Source organism: Neophocaena asiaeorientalis, unplaced genomic scaffold (assembly GCF_003031525.2).
Source record: "Neophocaena asiaeorientalis asiaeorientalis breed wild unplaced genomic scaffold, Neophocaena_asiaeorientalis_V1.1 scaffold191, whole genome shotgun sequence".
Classification (NCBI taxonomy): Eukaryota; Metazoa; Chordata; class Mammalia; order Artiodactyla; family Phocoenidae; genus Neophocaena; species Neophocaena asiaeorientalis.
In genome coordinates this window covers 2,152,343-2,171,299 of record NW_020175105.1, presented here as the reverse complement: position 1 = coordinate 2,171,299, position 18,957 = coordinate 2,152,343, and the positions used below count along the sequence as shown (strand labels likewise).

Below are 18,957 nucleotides of genomic sequence, written 5' to 3'. Positions count from 1 at the left end.
CAAGGCCGCGCTCCCGGGCCGCCCGGAGAGTGGGCGCCGCGCGCCCCTGCAGCCTCCGGTGCGCCCGCGCCTGGGCGGTGGAGCCGGACCCTCCCGAGCCGGAGCGCGCCCGGGCCTGGGATCTTTCCCTCTGGTTCTGCCGGTGACCCCGCTGCCAGGGCCTAACCCCAAGTCGAGGGCGCGCGGGTTAGCGGCCCGCCAGCCGGGGAAATGTGATAAGAGCCGTGCCGTTCACAGAAGGCAGTTTCTGATGCAACTCTCGGCCTCTGCGATCTCCTCTCCCCACGCCTGCCTGGCGACGGCCCTCGAGCATGTGCGTTATGGAAATGAGGGTATTCTCCACTTTTTGTTGTGTTCGTCTTGTCTTGGGGTTGGAAGAAACGCCAACTTTCTGTCGTTTGCACTGACGAGGCGGTGGGTCACGTAGGGGAGCCACAGGTGACTTGGCTCGGGCCCGGACCTTTTCGGCTGCTTTCTTGCAAACGTTGTCCCCAGCTTCATTCAAGAGATGCGAAGAAAAGACCCAAACAAGTAGCGCTCGTGAGTAAACACGCGTTATTGCACAACTTTCTCTTTGCTGCTGTTTACGAGGCCAGGCCCAGGACACTTTGTTTCTGAAAATGCTGATTCAGCCGTTTGGAGCCCCCGAGTTTCAGAAATGGTGCTCTCTCTAACGTTTCGCTGAGTTTTACTAGGAACACATGTTGTTAGCACGGCAACAGGCGTTGACTGGGGTTTACAGCACCAAGCTGGACGGTTTTCACAAGAGTTGACCTAGAGTTCCCTTCGTTCTTTCCAGGAGGAAAAATGGATAGGATCTAGGTTTCTGTAGCAAAAGAAATTCTGACTTCTGGCGATGGTGGTGTGTTTTACGGTAGTATTTTATTAGGGAAAAAGCTCTGAAACCAAAGTGTTTCCAGGAATGATGGTAGATGACTGCGTTTTTCGGTTAAAAATCAGAACTCTAGGATTACTGCATATAATATTTGAGTTTTACTGAGGACCCTTGAAAGAGAAGGACCACACAGGCCAATCACAGGATTACAGGAAGAGAATTTGAGGACAGAGAGAGTCACACACGCAGCAGGCTGCTTGCGTAATTGAGAACTGTAACGAGGGATACTTCTGTAGCATTTCGCGTTTTGCGAGACGCGTTCAAACCCTAACTGCTTTTAATCCTCTAACAGCCTCCTGCTACCCATTTTACAGGCATGGAAACTGAGGCTCATGAGATTAGTTGTAATGCCCAGGGTCACGGGGCCAGCAGTGCCAGAGTTATCACCAGAGCCTAAGCTTTGGGTTTTTGTTTTTAAACTCTGTTAGGTTCATCCTTCTGTACAGGTGCATCTGCCTCTAAAAGAGAAATGGCCCGTCCCCGTGCCGGTCACACACCCGGAGAACCCAGGAGACTCTGTTACCATTCCCGGGGCTCCCAGCCTTCCAGATTTTGGCCCTATCACCAGGCTATTATCAATGCCTTCTTTTGTCCACTGACTTTTTGTGCTTAAGTCCACATTTATTTTGGTAGGAAACTCTGATACCCATGAACTAATGAGTCTGAAACAGTAGTTACGTTTATTGTAATTAAAATCATGTTTTAATAAAAGCTGTGTCCCGCTGAAGTCATGTATTGCGTATTGCCCATGGTCGGCACTGCTTTGGGGGCAGCATTGGACTGGGCAAAATGCCATTCATTGTGGTCCAGGAACGTGGAGCTGGGCATGGGCATATTCATGCCAGCTACTCGTCCAGGGCTTGTAGGGTGGTGGCTGCCAGGATCGGAACCTGGGGCAGCCCTGGCCCAGTTACAGTGACCATCTCCGTGGCCGCTGACCCTCAAACGGGAGAGAGGAGCAAAGCCAGACTCTAAGAGCTATTCCACGAACTTTTGATTTAGATGATGAGGCTGGTCTAAGACGTTACAACGTGTAGAAACCAGACTCCTGCTTGAACAAAGATTACCTACCATGTCTTCACCTTCATCTGACAGCTTTAGAAATTCTAGGTTGGTATATTTGATCAAACCTAATGCTTTCAAGGCGGCATAATTTAAGAAACTTATTTCCTTGGAGTTCTGTCCAACTCTTAACCACAGGGGAAGAGAACCGTGCACAGTGGTTGGCTGGCCTGCCTCTCAGAACTGTGAGACTGACCGCAGGGAATTCTGTCCTGCTTCATGGGGAGAAGCGTGTCCGTTTGCAGCTCGGGGTGTGATCCCTGTGTCTGTTTCTCAGGCCGTTAAACCAAGGTGGAATCGTGCGGGCCCATAAGGAGAAAACATTTGCTATGCCTTTCTTTTAAGTAATCAGTCATATGTTCAGAATTTAACTAAAACTTTTCCTGCCAGTTGAGAATTTATTTCACCTGTCTTTACTTTTTGCTTAACTGTGGATGTATGGGAGATTATGGAAGACGTTAGGGCATTCAAGCGACTTGGTTGGCAAGGCTTGGCAAACTGGTGCTTTGGGGATCTGGGAACCTCCTACAAGGCCTGTGTGCTAACTTCAGTGTTTATAACTGATCACACCCATTCAGGCACTGGCAGGTGTTTACTTTGTGTTAGTGTTTTAATGGCACATTTCTGGGGGGCTGTCTGTCCCCCCACCGTCTCCGTCCAGCGTCCGTGCTCCTGGTGACCATGGATCTTGTTAAGTGTAAGGAGATGAAAGCAGGTGAAGCTTAAAATCGCCAGGCTGCTGGCTTTTCTTTAATAATGGAAGGCATGGTATGAATGTTTTTTGAGCTGCCAACGAGAAAAGCCATGTCCCAGAGTTATCAGAAATCCTCCCAGAGGTAGAAGTGACTGCTTGTGACTTTCCGCTTTGGGGATATACCAACGCCAAAAAGCTATCCCTTTTTGCTTGTGCAGTGGGAGAGGTGGGCTTGAGAATGAGAGAAGCCTTGCTTGCCCAAGTGCTCCTTTGTCCATCTGTGAAAGGGATGGGTGTTGAGGTGGAAAGAGCTTCTCTGCCCCTTAAGTCATAGTCTTGCCCGGAATGCATGGGATGAAGTTGGTGGGTAATGACTGGATGCCACAGGGAAAACTAGGACATTGGTCCTGTTTCTCCACCATTGAATTTACATGTGGATTGGGGGGGAGGTTAGAAGACTGTTTTGATGGTCACAAATTGCAGTGCCTGAAAACATTCTTGAAGCCGATTGTCTTTAAAAAAAAAAAAAAAAAAAAAGACATCTTGTTCCCTTTTGCTTTGCCCGGGTGGACGCCTGGTTCTTCCGTTTACTAGCTGGGTGAGCGGGTTAACTAAGCTTATTGGTAAAATGAGAGTCACAGGGGTGCTGACCTGTAGGGAGGGTGGGGTGCCTTTGGGATCGTGTGTACCTTGGCACGTGGCACGTGGGAGGGCTCAGAGACACTGCTTCTGTGACACTGAGCCTGTCTCAGAGCAGCTCGTTGGCTTTCCTATGAATGTGCAAGGTCTCTCTATTAATCGGAAGGGAGACTCTGCTTTTTTTGTATTTTTGTCTCTGCACCCGTTAGCTGTACAAAATCTTGTGGCACTGACTGAAACTGGCTTTGAGCGCCAGTCACTGGGAGCGAGAAGCCTCTCCTGGCCGCTGGGTAGCCGACAGTTTGAACTGCCCACAGGTAGGATGCTATGAGCAGAGGCGGACAGGTGGGATGGAGACCTCGCCTGGCCGCAGACCACTTGAACCAGACCACGGGGAAGAGCAGGCGTCAAAAACTGGTTCTTTGTGACCAGGAGCGAGAGGTGGGCAGTGGCTGAGATGCACGGGCTCAGACCGGCTGCGGTGCCGGGCGTCTGCATGGAGACCGCTAGGTGCAGGCACGGGCTCAGGCCAGCTGCGGCGCCGGGCGTCTGCATGGAGACTGCTAGGTGTAGGCACGTGGGGACACACGGTGTCTGTCATCAGGACCCCGGGGTCTGGAGTCTGCAGAGACGCTTAGCCCAGCTGGGACTGAAATGCACGTGGACTGCCAGTCCTGACTGGCTGACTTTGCCCCAGGGAGCAGCTCCTGCACCCTGTCCGAGGGCTGTGTGCTGGGCAGCCCTGCCTCTCCCTGAAGTCTGGCTGGGTTTTCGGGCCAGATCAATGGGCCCGGGCCCCAGCAGCTGCAATCTTGCCTAGTAATGTGGGCTCAAAAAGCACTTGGCATGGAAAGAGGTTGCTGTGTTTTGTCCTTCTTCACTGTGTTACTGTCACCACAACTGAAAGCAAGGTGGGCAGCTGGGACCCTCCATTGTCCTTGCGCTGCCCGTGGAACTGTCTGGTGACCTACTGTCTGGCCCTGTCTGTGAGCTCTCCGGTGTCTCACTCTGCAAGAGAGAATCCTAAAGAGCCCTGTCAGGTGGGTGCCAACAGGGAGGGGCCTTCAGCTAGCCTGGGTCACACTTGAGATGCTTCTCAGAGGAGAGAGACTCTGAGGACTGACTTCTCCAGCCAGCTGGGCCTTTGGTTTCCTTATTGTTTTTTTTTTGGAAACTTTCATACCTGGGAGTGTCTTCTTCCAACCTTTTATGAGTTGCAAACATCCTTTAATCTAAAGACTTTTATTATGCCCCATTTCTAATAGTAATCTTAGGGTTCCCTGCTCCAAGAAACTCACTGTGACCAAAAAGCTACTATGAACTGAGGGATGTTTAAATTCAGGAGTCTGTACGGTAGCATCATGCACGTGGGAGGTCTCCCCTGGCCTAAGGGTGGTGCCTGCACTAGATGCAGGACACTGCTTAGGAGTCTTCCTGTGGGCTGGGAGGTTGAGCTGGGTGATGTCCTGGATGGACCGGCACAGTCTGTGACTATGCTACCCAAGAGCCTCCAAGTTGCTTTTTCTGGAATGCTGCTGTGCTCCTCTAAAGAACTGTGTAGATCTCCTGGAGACCGCTCCAGGGTGTTTCTAGATAAAGGAGTGCATGAGACCTTCATGGCATCTCCCTAGTGGAGGAAGGGTAAGGCAGGACAGCTTCTTCTTCCCTAGTTGGGCCGTTCCTTAACTGCAGGCATGTCCTGGCCCTTCTCGCCGCCGCGGGGCCTGCAGGGCCACGGTGGACACAGCCAGCCTCTGTCGTGTCCTGCTCTCCCCAGGTGGGGCCCCGTCTTCTGCTTTTCTGGCCTTCCCAAGCAAGTTCTGTCCATTTGAAGGGTCACTGGCTTCCTAATCCCTCAACACCCAGGGCAGACTTCGGAAATTTAGTTTTTTTAATCAGTGATAAATGTACATAGTTTAAAGAGTCAATGCCCCAGAAGTAACCAGGCTTATCAGCCGACCTTTTCTGTATTCACCTTCATGTTTCTAAGCAGATGTCTGTATAATGTATTGTAGTTCCTTGCTACCTTCCTTGCTGCCTCTCCACCCTCCCAGACCCCGGCTTCCCGTAGGATTCTTTGACTTCCCTGCTTAGAAGGTGAGGAGGCCAACCTCTGTCCCATCATCCTGACCTGTACTTCCTGTCTCCCATTGTCTCTATGGTGAGATTGGCTGGACCAGCACGCAGTGCTGACGCCATGGCAACAGCCCTAAACACTGCTGGTGGAGCCAGGTAGTGTGCTGTGATCACTTTCTCTGTCTTGCAGGATGCCTTGCTTTCTTCTGGAGTTGTATTTGCATTTGCTTAGTAGTTTAGGTACTTATCACTCTTGACCCCCACCCCCACTCCAGGCTGACACAGGTGTGCAAATATTCTCGCAGACACCGGAGGTATCCAGCCAGTTGTGTCTTTGGGAAGCAGCCTCTTGTGTGCCTTTCGTCCCCAGGTGCCTGGCTGCCCTCCAGGCTCCCTGCTCAGCTTTATCCCGGCCTCTTCCTTCTCCATCACCCTGAGCAGGCCCTTTGTTCTCTTCCTGCCTCTCATGATTCCTCTTTCCTGGTTTCTTCCCACGATTTGATGGAGACCATTCCATAATAGCTTCCAAAAAAGAGGTGCATGCACAGTTTTTGAGTCCTTTTGTGTGTCTGAAAATGTCCTTACCGTGTACTCTTCACTCTTCAGTGTTTTTTATTTTTCCTTTTTTTTTCATGTCTGGAAGCTTGTAGGATTTTCTCTTTGTGCCTTTATTCAGAAATCCCTTGTAGATGTGCCTGGTTGGGTGTCTGCGTCTATCGTGCAGGGTACATCAAGAGCCCCTTCAAGCTGGAAACTCAGATCCTTGGCCCTGGGACCTGGTTTTGAATTAATTCTTTCATTTCTTTTTTTCCCATCTTCCTCTTCTTTTTTTCTACAGTTGCTTTTATTAGCTGCCCGGACTGGTTCTCTGATTACCTCTTGTCTCCTATTTGAATCTGTTGAGTTCTTCTAGGTTGTGGAGTGTATCATCTAGACTTTTTAACCTTTTTACTGGATTTTAAATTTCTGTTTTCATTTTTAATTTCTAAGGACCTCTTTATTTCTTTTTTGATTAGTATTTGTATGTAGAATTTATTTATTTATTTATTTATTTTTTGTGGTACGCGGGGCTCTCACTGCTGTGGCCTCTCCCGCTGCGGAGCACAGGCTCCGGACGCGCAGGCTCAGCGGCCATGGCTCACGGGCCCAGCCGCTCCGCGGCACGTGGGATCTTCCCGGACCGGGGCACGAACCTGCGTCCCCTGCATCGGCAGGCGGATTCTCAACCACTGCGCCACCAGGGAAGCCCCTATTTTACTTTTTTATACTAGTCCCTGCTCCCTTTCTTTCCCAGCTCTGTATCTCTAGATAGTTCAAAAGCTCCCCGGCAAGTGAGAGAAGCTTTCAAGGAAGCAGCAAGGGATCAAATCACCTCCTCTTTGCTCACTTACACCCGTTTAAGAGGGGATGAGGTGTCTGACAACATCCTTAAGGAGTACCCAGTTCAAAGTTAATATTTATTTGTTACATTTTACAAAGTGCAGAGAATGGTGTAGAAGCTGAGATACAATGGAGAACTAACACTTACCATGTGAGGGCCAGAGTGAACTTTCAGGCCTCTTCTTATTTTTATTTTTTTTGCGGTACGCGGGCCTCTCACTGCTGTGGCCCCTCCCGCTGCGGAGCACAGGCTCAGGACGCGCAGGCTCGGCGACCATGGCTCACGGGCCCAGCCGCTCCGCGGCACATGGGGTCCTCCCGGACCGGGGCACGAACCCGCGTCCCCTGCATCGGCAGGCGGACTCTCAACTACTGCGCCACCAGGGAAGCCCTAGACTTTATTTTTTGGAGCAGTTTTAGATCCACTGCAAAACTGAGCAGAAAATGGAGAGATTTACCCCCTGCCCTCAAGCCTCTCCACTGTCAACATCCTCCACCACAGTGGGACGTCTGGTACAGTCAGTGAGCCTATAGCACAGCGTCATTACCCTGAATAATTCTTCTTCTTTTAATGGTGCAATAATCTGATTTCATAGATGCATTATTTTTTAAAACCTCTTTCTGGATATATTAGTTACCTTTTTTTTTTTTTTCTTACATAGTTTCTTCTCTCCAATTTTTGCATCATTTATTTTCCTGCAGGTTTGGGTCTGGCGTACCCAGAAAGCAGAGCCTATGGCAGGCAAGAACTTGCGGGTGTGTTTTATGTTTTATTTGGACGTGCAGGGCTGGGGAGGCAGCAGTGAGGGAAGGGGGGGCCCTGGGGCTGGTCCCCAGGCAGCTGCCTGGGCGAGTGAGAGGAGCCCGTGGTCCATATTGTGATTCCCCACTGGGGGCGGCAGGGGGGAGGGGAAGAGCTTCCAGTCGGTGCCCATTCCCTCCATGGAGCCCTGGGTGCGAGCCTGCAGGTCCTGGGTGCAGGCTATGTGGGCAGGCCGTCCCAGGCCTTGGGGCTTGTCGCGCCTGAGCCCTGGTGGTCGCCCCAGCAGTGGCCAGACAGAGACCCAGACAGGCGAGGCTGATGGGGTGGTGTCTGACCCATTAGGCTTTGCTTAGATGTCGGGGGCCCTGCTGTGCCGTCCACGTTCAAAGGCGTCCCTGGGAGGCTGATGGTGGGCCTCGGGGTACGGCTCTCTGGTTGCCCCGTTGTGTGGGGAGCCCCCGGTGCTCCAGTCTTGGGTCTTTTCTCCTCGGAAGGGGCCAGACTGTCTGAAGAAGCCTCTTTCCATCCCCGCGATGTGGGCCTGGGAGCCCTGGAGCCGTCAGCCGTCCCATCAGAGTCAGCAGCACTGGCCACCTGTGCTCAGTGTGGTACTGGAGGCCACAGCCCTGTCGCTGCTTCAGGAGAGAAACCCACCTGCTGGTGGTGCGAGCGGGGCACCGAGGGGTCCAGCTGAGCCTTGGACTTTCTGTGAATGCTCTTGTCTTCCTTGCTCCTGACCCTTGGGCCTTGTGCTGTGTGGGGCCCCATCTCCTCTTCCGGCCTGGCGTTCAGCACACGCCATCCAGCCTTTATGCCTTTTAAAAGACTCCCTTTGGAGGCCCTCTGTTCCCAGCCCAGAGGCTTCAGGGCGCGTGTGACCAGGCCGAGGAGCGCACGTCCAGGTTGAGAGCAGCGGGGTGGGGGAGGCCGGCACACCTAAGCCACCACCTCGAGGGACAGCAGACAGGCCTCAGGTCTGGATCCCGAAGGAGAGCTGGGTCTCCGCTGCCAGTGACTGGCTCTGGGACCGTAGGAGAGTTAACCTCTGAGCTCTGAGCACTGTGATTTCCTCTGGATTCTCAGGGTTGCATCCCCTGCCTTGGTTCCCTCTGCAGCATCTCCACCTCCCGGAGAGGCCAGGCCAGGCTTGTGGCCTTGCCCTTGGGGTTGGATGCCCTGCTCTCAGCTGCTCTCAGAACTGGCCTCCACGGCTTTCATTTGATTGACTTTAAAACATTAAAATAACGTGGCCCTGCTCACCGTGGAGCCCCTCCTCTGGCCACTTTGTCCTGGGAGCTGCACATCGGTGGCTTCTCTGTGCGTCTGAACACGGCCCCTCGATGCCACTGCCCTCCCCGCCAGCCCTCCACTCCCCAGTCCCCGTACCTGTGAACACGGTTCAGCATCCAAGTTCACTGTTCTAAGTGCCATCCCAGCCCTTCCCGCCATGCGCTTCAGGAGGGACTGTGGTATCCTTACTACCTCGGTCGCCTTGTGCAAGTCACTTACTCCAAGCCTTCTTTTTTCCTTCGTTTGCTTCAGGGTTGTGTTCACATTTGTGTATATAGAGTTGTATGTGTGTGATGAATTTAAAGTGACTAGCACAGTGCCTGCTCCACACGCAGTACTGTTATTTCCTTTGTATTGTTTTAGAGGGAGCCCCGCTTTCTGCATGACATCCGGTAGCTTTGCACTTGTGGCTTCAAGAAATAGCCTTTCCCTTCCTTCCCTTCCTTGCTGGGAGGGCTGTGAGAGGATTCTGACCCTGGAAAACCAGAACTGGCTGGCCTTGGTGGGCACACGACCCCCGTCCCCCAGGTGAGGGGAGCGAGTGGAGGTGCCCAGTCACATGTCTGCCTGATGTTGGGTCTGAGATTCCCCCCCACCCGGGGCTCTGCATGGTTTCACGGGTGGGTCAGGAGGATTTTGGCATCTGACAGTGGCCAGTGTGTCCTTGTCCATCAGGGTGCAGGTAGCCCCGGGGGGTTGTAGATGGGATAACGGAGGGAGGAAGGGGTTCTTTGGGATTGCCTTGAGAACCAGGGATCCAGGGGATGCGGGGCCTTGGGGCATGACCTTGTCACATGGAGTTTGGTCCTGGGATTCCTGTAGTGAGCCTCGACCAGGCTGTGCGCTGCCCCTTCCTTAAAAGTGTCGTCCCCTTGAAGTGGAGGAGTGTGGTCCTAGGACGGGGGGCCGGGGTTCCGCCGCAGGGTCCTGTGTGCACGTGATGGGGTGAGTCCTATCGGGCACGTTTGGGAGGCAGGGTGGTACCCACTCTTGCGGGGTTGTCTTCCACCCTTCTCCGCGTTGGAGCACATTAGGCTGTGTCTAGGGGTGCTCGGGACCCCAGGATCCAGTTTTCTATTCTGAAGGCTCCTGACTGGGGCGGAGCCGCTCGGACCCTGGTCGCGCTCCTGCCCTGCGCACTGCGCCCTACTCCTTAGTACCCGAGCCCTGGCTGCGGGAGTGCAGCGACCCCGTGCGGCGGCTCCGGCACAACCTGTAGCGGGCTGGCACCAGGATGCGCCGGAGTCCAGCCCACGGTGGGCTCTGTTCTGGTCCACGCCCCGGCCGGGAGGGACCAGCCCGGGGTCACCTGCACAGGCCCTGGCGGTCAGCGGCGCACCGTCTTCGCTGCGCCTTTTGGTGGCGGAGGGTCTCCGAGGGGCGCGCGTTCTCGGAAGCCCGACTCCTGGAACCGGTCTCAGGCCATGCCGCCGCCGGAATCCAGGATCCCACGGCCTCTGTGGACGTTAGCCAGGGGGCGGTGTTATGTAACCATTTGTAATCTTCATTGTTTAATGTGTAACAAGTAGTAACTGCACCCAGATAAGCCCGTCCACTATCTCTTAGCCGAGTGGAGGGCAGTGGGTGTGGGAACCAGCTGGGGAAACTTAACAGATGGGGCTTCTGGGAGAACGGGACTTTTTTCTCTGCTGAAAATGGAATGCCAAGACCTGGCTGGACTTCTTTTTTTTTTTTTTTTTAACATCTTTATTGAAGTATAATTGCTTTACAATCGTGTGTTAGTTTCTGCTTTATAACAAAGTGAATCAGCTATATATATACATATATCCCCATATCCCCTCCCTCTTGCGTCTCCCTCCCTCCCTCCCTATCCCACCCCTCTAGGTGGTCACAAAGCACCCATCTGATCTCCCTGTGCTATGTGGCTGCTTCCCACTAGCTATCTATTTTACGTTTGGTAGTGTATATATGTCCATGCCTGGCTGGACTTCCTTTAACCTCGATGGCATGTGTAATCTGGCATCAAAGCCTCGGATAAACACATCTGGTCATGTTGCGTCTTTGCTCGTGAGCCTACGCTCTCATTGGGGGACACCTCTTGGACCATTAAGGTCAAGTGAGGCAGATGTCGGGGAGATCTCACCCTCTTGATGGGGTCCAACTAATTGCCCCAAACACAGGTGGGACTTCCTTGCCCGCCCACTTCAGAAAACAATCTGATCACCTGTTAACACGTGGATTGTCCCTTTGATCAGCTGCCATTTGTCGGTTGGTGGCAGGAGTCCCTGCCAGGGTGTTGATAGAGGTCTCACTGGAGGCACCGCGCACAGCGCACAGGTGGCTATTGTCCTGCTGTCTGTACTGCCAAAGGTCTCCCTCCCAGTCAGTGAGCAGGAAGTGGGCGCCTTCGCTCTTTGGTCTCTGTAAGGATGAAAGGCCACCGCGACGATCAGGGATTTTGATGATGCCCTAAGGTGCTGAGCTTCAGGTGCAGTTAGAAGTGGCCCCCGGGGATCAGGCCACTGCCTTGACTCTGGTGCATGTCTCTGCTCCTGGGCCTTCAGTGTCATCTGTGGGGCTGTCCCTGTGTGCACAGGGAGCAGGTCATGACCCCTCTTCAGCCGGGACCTACGAGCTCCGTGTGTTGGGTGGGGATGCAGGTGGCTCGTGGGGATTTTGCTCTCCTCTGGTACTCTGGAGCATCGGGTGGTGAAGACCCACAGGAGAACACTTACCTAAAATTTGGGGTACTGTACGCTGAGGTACGGTCTCCTTGTGGGGTGCAGCGGGCGTCAGGGTGAAGCAGGGACCACGGGTACTGCCCTGGAGGGTTGCTCAGGATGTGTACTCGCTGCTGAAAAATGCACTCGATAGAATTAACAGCCTCCCACTATCTGTTCGTTTTCATTGGGGGTTCAAGGAATTCCTGAATGGAATTTCCTTGGCTGCGTCTGGGAGCTGGCTTCTGAGTGCGGTGCTGGTGGCACCTTGGCTGTTGGTCTGTTTGTCAATCACATTTGGCCCCTGTGGCCATGGAAGACCCAGTGGAGGGTCCGTGCTCAAGTTGGGGAAGGGTTTTGAAGACTGCTCCAGATGGCTGAGGACCTGCTGCATCCGTCCTTGGACAGATGCTGGAGGAGCCTGTCTGCCTCCTTCGTCTGGGCCCGCCCCACTTAGCCTGAAAGCGGGGCCTCCTCTGGAGGAAGGGGAACCGCAGCAGAGGGATGGCGTGCGTTCACCCAGCAATAAAGAAGTGACATAAATAAGCTTCAAGGATATATTGTACAGCGCAGGGAATATAGCCAATATTTTATAGTAAGTATAAGTGGAGAATAATCTATAAAAATGTTGATCACTGTGTTGTACACCTGAAACTAATAAAATATGGTAAATCAAGTATACCTCAATTAAAAAAAAAAGTGATGTGTGTTTTTCACTTATTTTCCTGGAGGGCACTGGCAAATCTCAGTATGGACACAGGTTAAATATTAACAGTGTCTGAAAACAGCACTTCTTAAACTTCAGTATACCCATGAATCTCCTAAGGATGCTGTTAAATGCAGGTTCCAGTTCAGTGAGGTGGGTGGGGCCTGACCAGCCACGTCTCTGTCCAGCTCCCAGGCCGCACACCTGCTGCGGGTCAGGGCCTTGTTTTGTGTACTAAAGTCGATGCATTTCCTCTCCCTTTATCTTCAGGTTCTTTTTCTCTAGAAATTCTCTGAAAAGGACACTTTACCTTCCTTGTAAGAGCTGTTATCACTGATGCTATTACTTTAGTCTGAGAAGTTTGCTGAGAATTTTTAGTGATTAGCCCTACGTTGTTATATGTGGCATTCTGTTTTATTTATTTTGTGCCCTTTTTAAGATTAATTAAAAAAAAATTTAATATAATTTATAAAGGTTACACTCCATTTACAATTATTACAAAGTATTGGCTATGTTCCCCATGTTGTACAATACATCCTTAAGCCTATCTTACACCCAGTAGGTTGTACCTCCCCCTCTCCCCATCCCTGTATTGCCCCTCTTTCCCCCACAGGTAGCCACTAGTTTGTTCTCTGTATCTGTGAGTCTTCTTCTCTTGTTATATTCACTAGTTTGTTGTATATTTTAGATTCCACAGGTAAGTGATATCACACAGTATTTGTCTTTCCCTGTCTGACTCATTTCACTTAGCATAATGCCCTCCAAGTCCATCCATGTTGCTGCAAATGCCACTGTATCCTTTTTTATGGCTGAGTAGTATTCCACTTATATGTGGCATTTGTAAATGTGCCCATACTTTATTCCATTTATAAATATGGGCACAGAGTCCTGCTTTGACATTCACTTGGGTTGCCGTGGGTTTTATTCAGTGGTTTCTCTTTTGTTTATGATGAGAGAGAACTTTGAGAAAGGTTTGCAGCCTTTTGCATGGTCTAGAAGCCCTGCCTGCTTTCATTTTAGGAATGTAGGGTTTGTGGCCCCATTGTGGCCTTACTGCTTTTGAGGCCCTGCCTAGCACCTTTACGTCTCAGCATTGGGTGAAAACCCGGGGTGACCTCAGGTTGTGGAGAGAGACAAGTTCTGTGTCCCTAGGAGACTCCCTGTCCGTCTTCTGTCAGCCTGAGCTTTGCCCTCTACTGGATCCTGGGGCCGGGTGGTCTTTCCCATTAGGGGAGGTGGCCTTACAGCAGCTTTGGTCTTACTTGCATCTGTGAGCCTGTGTTCTCTGGGTCAGGCTCCACTCTGCAGTGTCACCTCTTCTTCTACCTTTTGAAGAATTCTGCCACCAACATCCTTCCTTCTATAACAAGCCCTTGGGAACTTTTGTGTTCTTGCCTCCTCGTTGGTCAACACGTGCATTGAAGGACCCCACGGGGCTTTGGACTTCGCTCCTTTGTCGTCTTTTATCAACCATTGTGGTGATGTTGAACAACTTAGTGTTTCTTGAAGGTTAACACGTGCCACAAGGCAGACTCTTTTCCGCAGGGCCTGCACCATACTGCATTCCCATCAGCTGTGCCCAAGTGTTTCAGTTTCTCCCAAATCCACACTAATACTTGGTAATGTCCAATCTTTCTTTGTCCTTTTCCTTTCTTCCTTCCTTCCTCCCTCCCTCCCTTCCATCCTTCTTTCCTTCCTTCCTTCCTTATAATACCTGTCCTAATAGGTATGAAGTGGTATCTCACTGTGGTCTAGATTTTCTTCTTCAGTTGTTGGCACTCTCCATCTATCCTGGATATTAATCCCCTATCAGATATATGACTTGTAACTATTTTGTCCCTTTCTGTGGGTTATCTTTTCACTCTCTTGTCTTGTAGTACACAAAAGTTTGTAATTTTGATGAGGTCCAATTTATCTATTTTTTTTAATTAGTTATTTTTGGAGTAGAGTTGATTTACAGTGTTGTGTTAGTCTCTGCTGTACAGCAAAGTGAATCATTTATACATATGCATGTATCCACTCTTTTTTAGACTCTGTTCTCAGATAGGTCACTACAGAGTATTGAGTAGAGTTCCCTGTGCTCTACAGTAACTTCTTATTAGTTATCTATTTTATATGTGTGTGTGTATGTCAATCCCAACCTCCCAATTTATTCCTCCCTCCCTCCCCCCTTGGTAGCTATACATTTGTTTTCTACATCTGTGACTCTATTTCTGTTTTGTGGATAGGTTCATTTGTACCATTTTTTTAGATTCCACATATAAGCGATGACATAAGATATTTATCTATGTCTGACTTCACTCATTATGACAATCTTTAGGTCCATCCATGTCACTGCAAATGGCATTATTTCATTCTTTTTTATGGCTGAGTAATATTCCATTGTATATAGGTGCCACATCTTCTTTATCCATTCATCTGCTGATGGACACTTAGGTTGCTTCCATGTCCTGGCTGTTGTAAATAGAGCTGCAGTGAATGTTGGAGTACACGTATCTGTTTGAATTACGATTTTCTCTGGATATGTGCCCAGGAGTGGGATCATATGGTACCTCTATTTTTAGTTTTTTAAGGAACCTCTATACAGTTCTCCATAGTGGCTGTACCAGTTTACATTCCCACCAACAGTGTAGGAGGGTTCCCTTTTCTCCACACCCTCTCCGGCATTTGTTTGTAGATTTTTTTGATGATGGCCATTCTGACCGGTGTGAGGTGATACCTCATTGTAGTTTTTTTATTTTTTAATTCATTTATATTTTTATTATTTTTGGCTGTGTTGGGTCTTCGTTGCTGCGCGTGGGCTTTCTCTAGTTGCTGCGAGCGGGGGCTACCGTTCGTTGCGGTGCGTGTGCTTCTCATTGCGGTGGCTTCTCTTGTTGCGGAGCATGGGTTCTAGGCACACGGACTTCAGTAGTTGTGGCATGCAGGCTTCAGTAGTTGTGGCTCACTGGCTCTAGAGAGCAGGTTCAGTAGTTGCGGAGCATGGGCTTAGCTGCTCCACGGCATGTGGGATCTTCCCAGACCGGGGCACGAACCCGTGTCCCTTGCATTGGCAGGCGGATTCTTAACCACTGTGCCACCAGGGAAGTCCCTCATTGTAGTTTTGATTTGCATTTCTCTAATAATTAGTGACAATCATCTCTTCATGTGCTTTTCAGCCATCTGTATGTCGTCTTTGGAGAAATGTCTATCTAGATCTTCTGCCCATTTTTTTTGACTGGGCTGTTTGTTTCTTTGATATTGAGCTGCATGAGCTGCTTGTATATTATGGAGGTTAATCCCTTGTTGGTTGATTTGTTGGCAAATATTTTCTCCCATTCTGTGGGTTGCCTTTTCATTTTGTTTATGGTTTCCTTTGCTTTGCAAAAGCTTTTAAATTTAATGAGGTCTCATTTGTTTATTTTTGTTTTTATTTCCATTACTCTAGGAGATGGATCAAAAAAGATCTTGCTGCGATTTCTGTCAGAGAGTGTTCTTCCTGTTGTGTCCTTTACTTTTGGTGTCGTATCCATGAAGTCATTTCTAAATCCAGTGTCACGAAGATATTCCCCTCTGTGTTCTAAGAGTTCTAGTTTCAGCTCTTATGTTTAGGTCTTTGATCCATTTTGAGTTAGTTTTTGTTTATGGGGAATGTAAGGGTTCACTTCATTTTCTTGCATGTGGATATCCAGTTTCCCCAGAATCATTTGTTGAAAATACTGTCCTTTCCCCATTGAATGGTTTTGGCATCTTGTTGAAAATTTACCCACCATATGTGTGAGGGTTTATTTCTGGGCTCTCTGTTCTATTCCATTAGTCTATGTTTGTTCTCATGCCAATACTACACTGTCTTGATTACTTTGTAGTAAGTTCTGAAATCAGGAAATGTGAGTTTTCCAACTTTGTTCTTCTTTTTCAAGATTGTTTTGGCTATTCAGGGTCCCTTGAGAACCCGTATAAATTTTAGGATGGCTTTTTCTATTTCTGTAAAAATGCCAGTGGGATTTTGATAGGGATTGCATTGAGTCTGTAGATTGTTTTAACATTTGATATTTGATATTAAGTTTTCCAGTCCGTGATTTAGAGATGTCTCTTCTTATTTATGTCTTCTTTATATTCATATAGAAATGTTTTATAGTTTTTCAGTGCACAAGTGTTTTGCCTCTCGGTTTAAATTTACTCTTAATTATTCGATTATTCTTGATGCTGTTGTAAATGAAATTGTTTTCTTAATTTCCTTTTCAGATTGCTCATTGTTGGGACATAGAAACACAACTGATTTTTGCATGTTGATTTTCTATTCTGTAACTCTGATACATTTATTAACTCTAATACTTTCTTGTGAGTATGTGTGATTTTTAAGGTTTTCGACATATAAGATTATGTCATCTGCAAACAAATAATTTTAGTTCTTCCTTTCCATTTTGGATACCTTTTATTTCTTTTTCTTACCTGCTCTAGCTAGAACCTCTAACACTATGTTAAATAGAAGTGTTGAATGTGGACATCCTTGTCTTGTTCCTGATCTTAGAAGAAAACTTGCACTCTTTCACCACTGAGTTATGGTGTTGGCCGTGGGTTTTCATATATGAAAAGCTTCCTCTGTGGCTGAGCATATGGTCTATCCTTGAGGAGGTTCCATGTACGCTTCGGAAAAATGTGTATTCTCCTGTGGTTCGGGGGGAGTGTTCCATGTGCGTCTGTGATGTTCAGTTGGTTTACAGTTTTTCAGGTTCTCTGTTTCTTACTGACCTTCTGTCTGGTTGTTCCCTCCATTACTGAGAGTGGAGTGTCACAGTCTCCACCTAGTAGTATCGTCCATCAGTCTGTCTCTCCCTTCAGTTGTGTCAGTGTTTACTTCATATATTTTGAGGCTCTTTTCTCAATATATCATGTCCTTCTTTGTCTTCTGTAATAGTTTTGACTTACAGTACGTTTTGTCTGATGTCGGTATAGTGACCCCAGGTTTCTCTCTCTCTCTCTCTCTCTTTTTTAATATTAACATGCAGTATCTTTTCCCATCTTTTTACTTTCAACCTGATTGTGTCTTTAGATCTAAAGTGAGTTTCAGCATATGCTTGGATTATGTGGGATTTTTTTTTTTCTTTCTCCATTCTATCAACATCTGCCTTTTGACTGGAGGGTTTAATCTATTTACATTTAAAGTAATTACTGATAAGGAAGAACATCTGCCATTTTTCTGTTTTTTTGGTTTGTGCATCTCTTCTAGCTTTCTGTCCTTTATTTCTCTAGAGTCCTTTCTTCTTAGAATGACCCTTACGTTTTAAGAAAGACTGCTAAGGTGTGAACAGTCACAGAGTAAATTACATTTAGGAGAACGTTTTACAAGACACCCAAACTTAAGTTGGTTTTTATGGGGCCCTTGCTATCTGGTCCCACTGCCGCTGGGCTGGGGTGATGGAGAGCTGTCTGCAGAACTCCAGAACTGCTGGGACGAGATCCCGTGCTGCTGTTTGGGAAGGAACAGAACAAGAACTTGACTGGGTGGGGGTGGATTCCTTCCACGTAGCTCTGAGTTTACAGGGTTGCATGTGTTCCTCAGGACAACATTGCAAGAGAGAGAGCCTTCCTTCTGCAGATGGGGAAATGGGAGCCCTCACAGTCAGATGCCTTGTTCAGGGTCAAGTGGGCATTAGTGGGAGAGTTAGAATTGCCCTCTCAGGTCTTTGGACGCCAACTCCATCATTCTCTGTATCCCTGGATGCCACCACGGAAGGAGGAGGTCGTGTGTTTCCACCAACGAATGCATAAGGATGTGTGTGGCAGTGTAACCTAGCAGGACCCCATGGGGCCTTCCCGGGACAGGCCTTCCCCGTATCCTCTGCTTTAGCTCCTCTCTGAATTACCTAGATAATAGTATTTGATGCACATTTCCTGAGTTTTGCAGATGTGAAAACTGTCCCCACCAAATGGAAGAACTACCTGATGACCATGAGCCCATAGCCCCGGGTCTCCTGGAGCCTAAGGGCTGATAAGGTGAACTCCCATAACACCGTCCTGTAGCCTCACCATCTGCCAATCAGAGAATTATGTGCGGGCTGATCACATACCCTACGACCCGCCCTCTTGCTTGGCCAGGCTTTTCAGGGCGTGAGCCCACCACACCTCCTTGCATGGCCCTGCAGTAAACCTTGCTCTGCTCCAGACTCCGACGGTTCAGTTGTTTGGCCTCACTGTGAGTCGGGCACACAGACTTGCATTAACAGTGAGAGGAAGGACCTTGTCCAAGATGTGTGTTCTTTGCTCTCAGCGTGTGTAAACATTAAAGGAAAATGTAAGTAAATTCATTGCACGGTGCCTGACACACAGCAGGTCTTCATCCATTTCCCTTTCCCTGGGGGAATTTTTCAGGAAAGATTCTGTGTTCTTGACGGTCCTGGGACTCTTGGGTTCAGGACGGTCTAGGAGCTATTAAATCTAGAGGCAGGGGTGCGTTTTGCCCTGTATTGTGATGTAACATCATTTCACCTTTGTTTCCAGGCCAGGTGGCCACCTTGTAGCTTTGCGTGTTGCAGCAGAGGCCTTGGGTTTTGAGGCCTTATGGAGGCTGGAACCCCTCTTGCCCCACTACGCTCACAGTTCTGTCCTTTCTTTATTTCTCACAACACTGGCGATCGTTGGGGGTGATTGCCAGGGTGAAGGAGGCCTCCTGCATGGATCTCCATCCCCCGAGGCAATCTCACTTAGGCTCCGGTACGTTACTGCCGGCTTTCAGGGCACACAGATGCCATTTGAGTTCACTGGACTTTTTTTTTTTTTTTTTTTTCGGGA

At 49.2% G+C, this 18,957-nt stretch overlaps 1 protein-coding gene across 1 annotated transcript in view; it reads left to right on the top strand.

The window, feature by feature from the left end:
- Positions 1-161: 161 nt before the first annotated feature.
- GRB10 (growth factor receptor bound protein 10) overlaps positions 162-18,957 on the top strand; it is a 194,245-nt gene continuing 175,449 nt past the window's right edge. The window contains exon 1 of the mRNA XM_024764363.1: positions 162-332. The gene's annotated coding sequence lies outside the window, so the exon portion shown is untranslated. The remainder of the gene's footprint in view (positions 333-18,957) is intronic.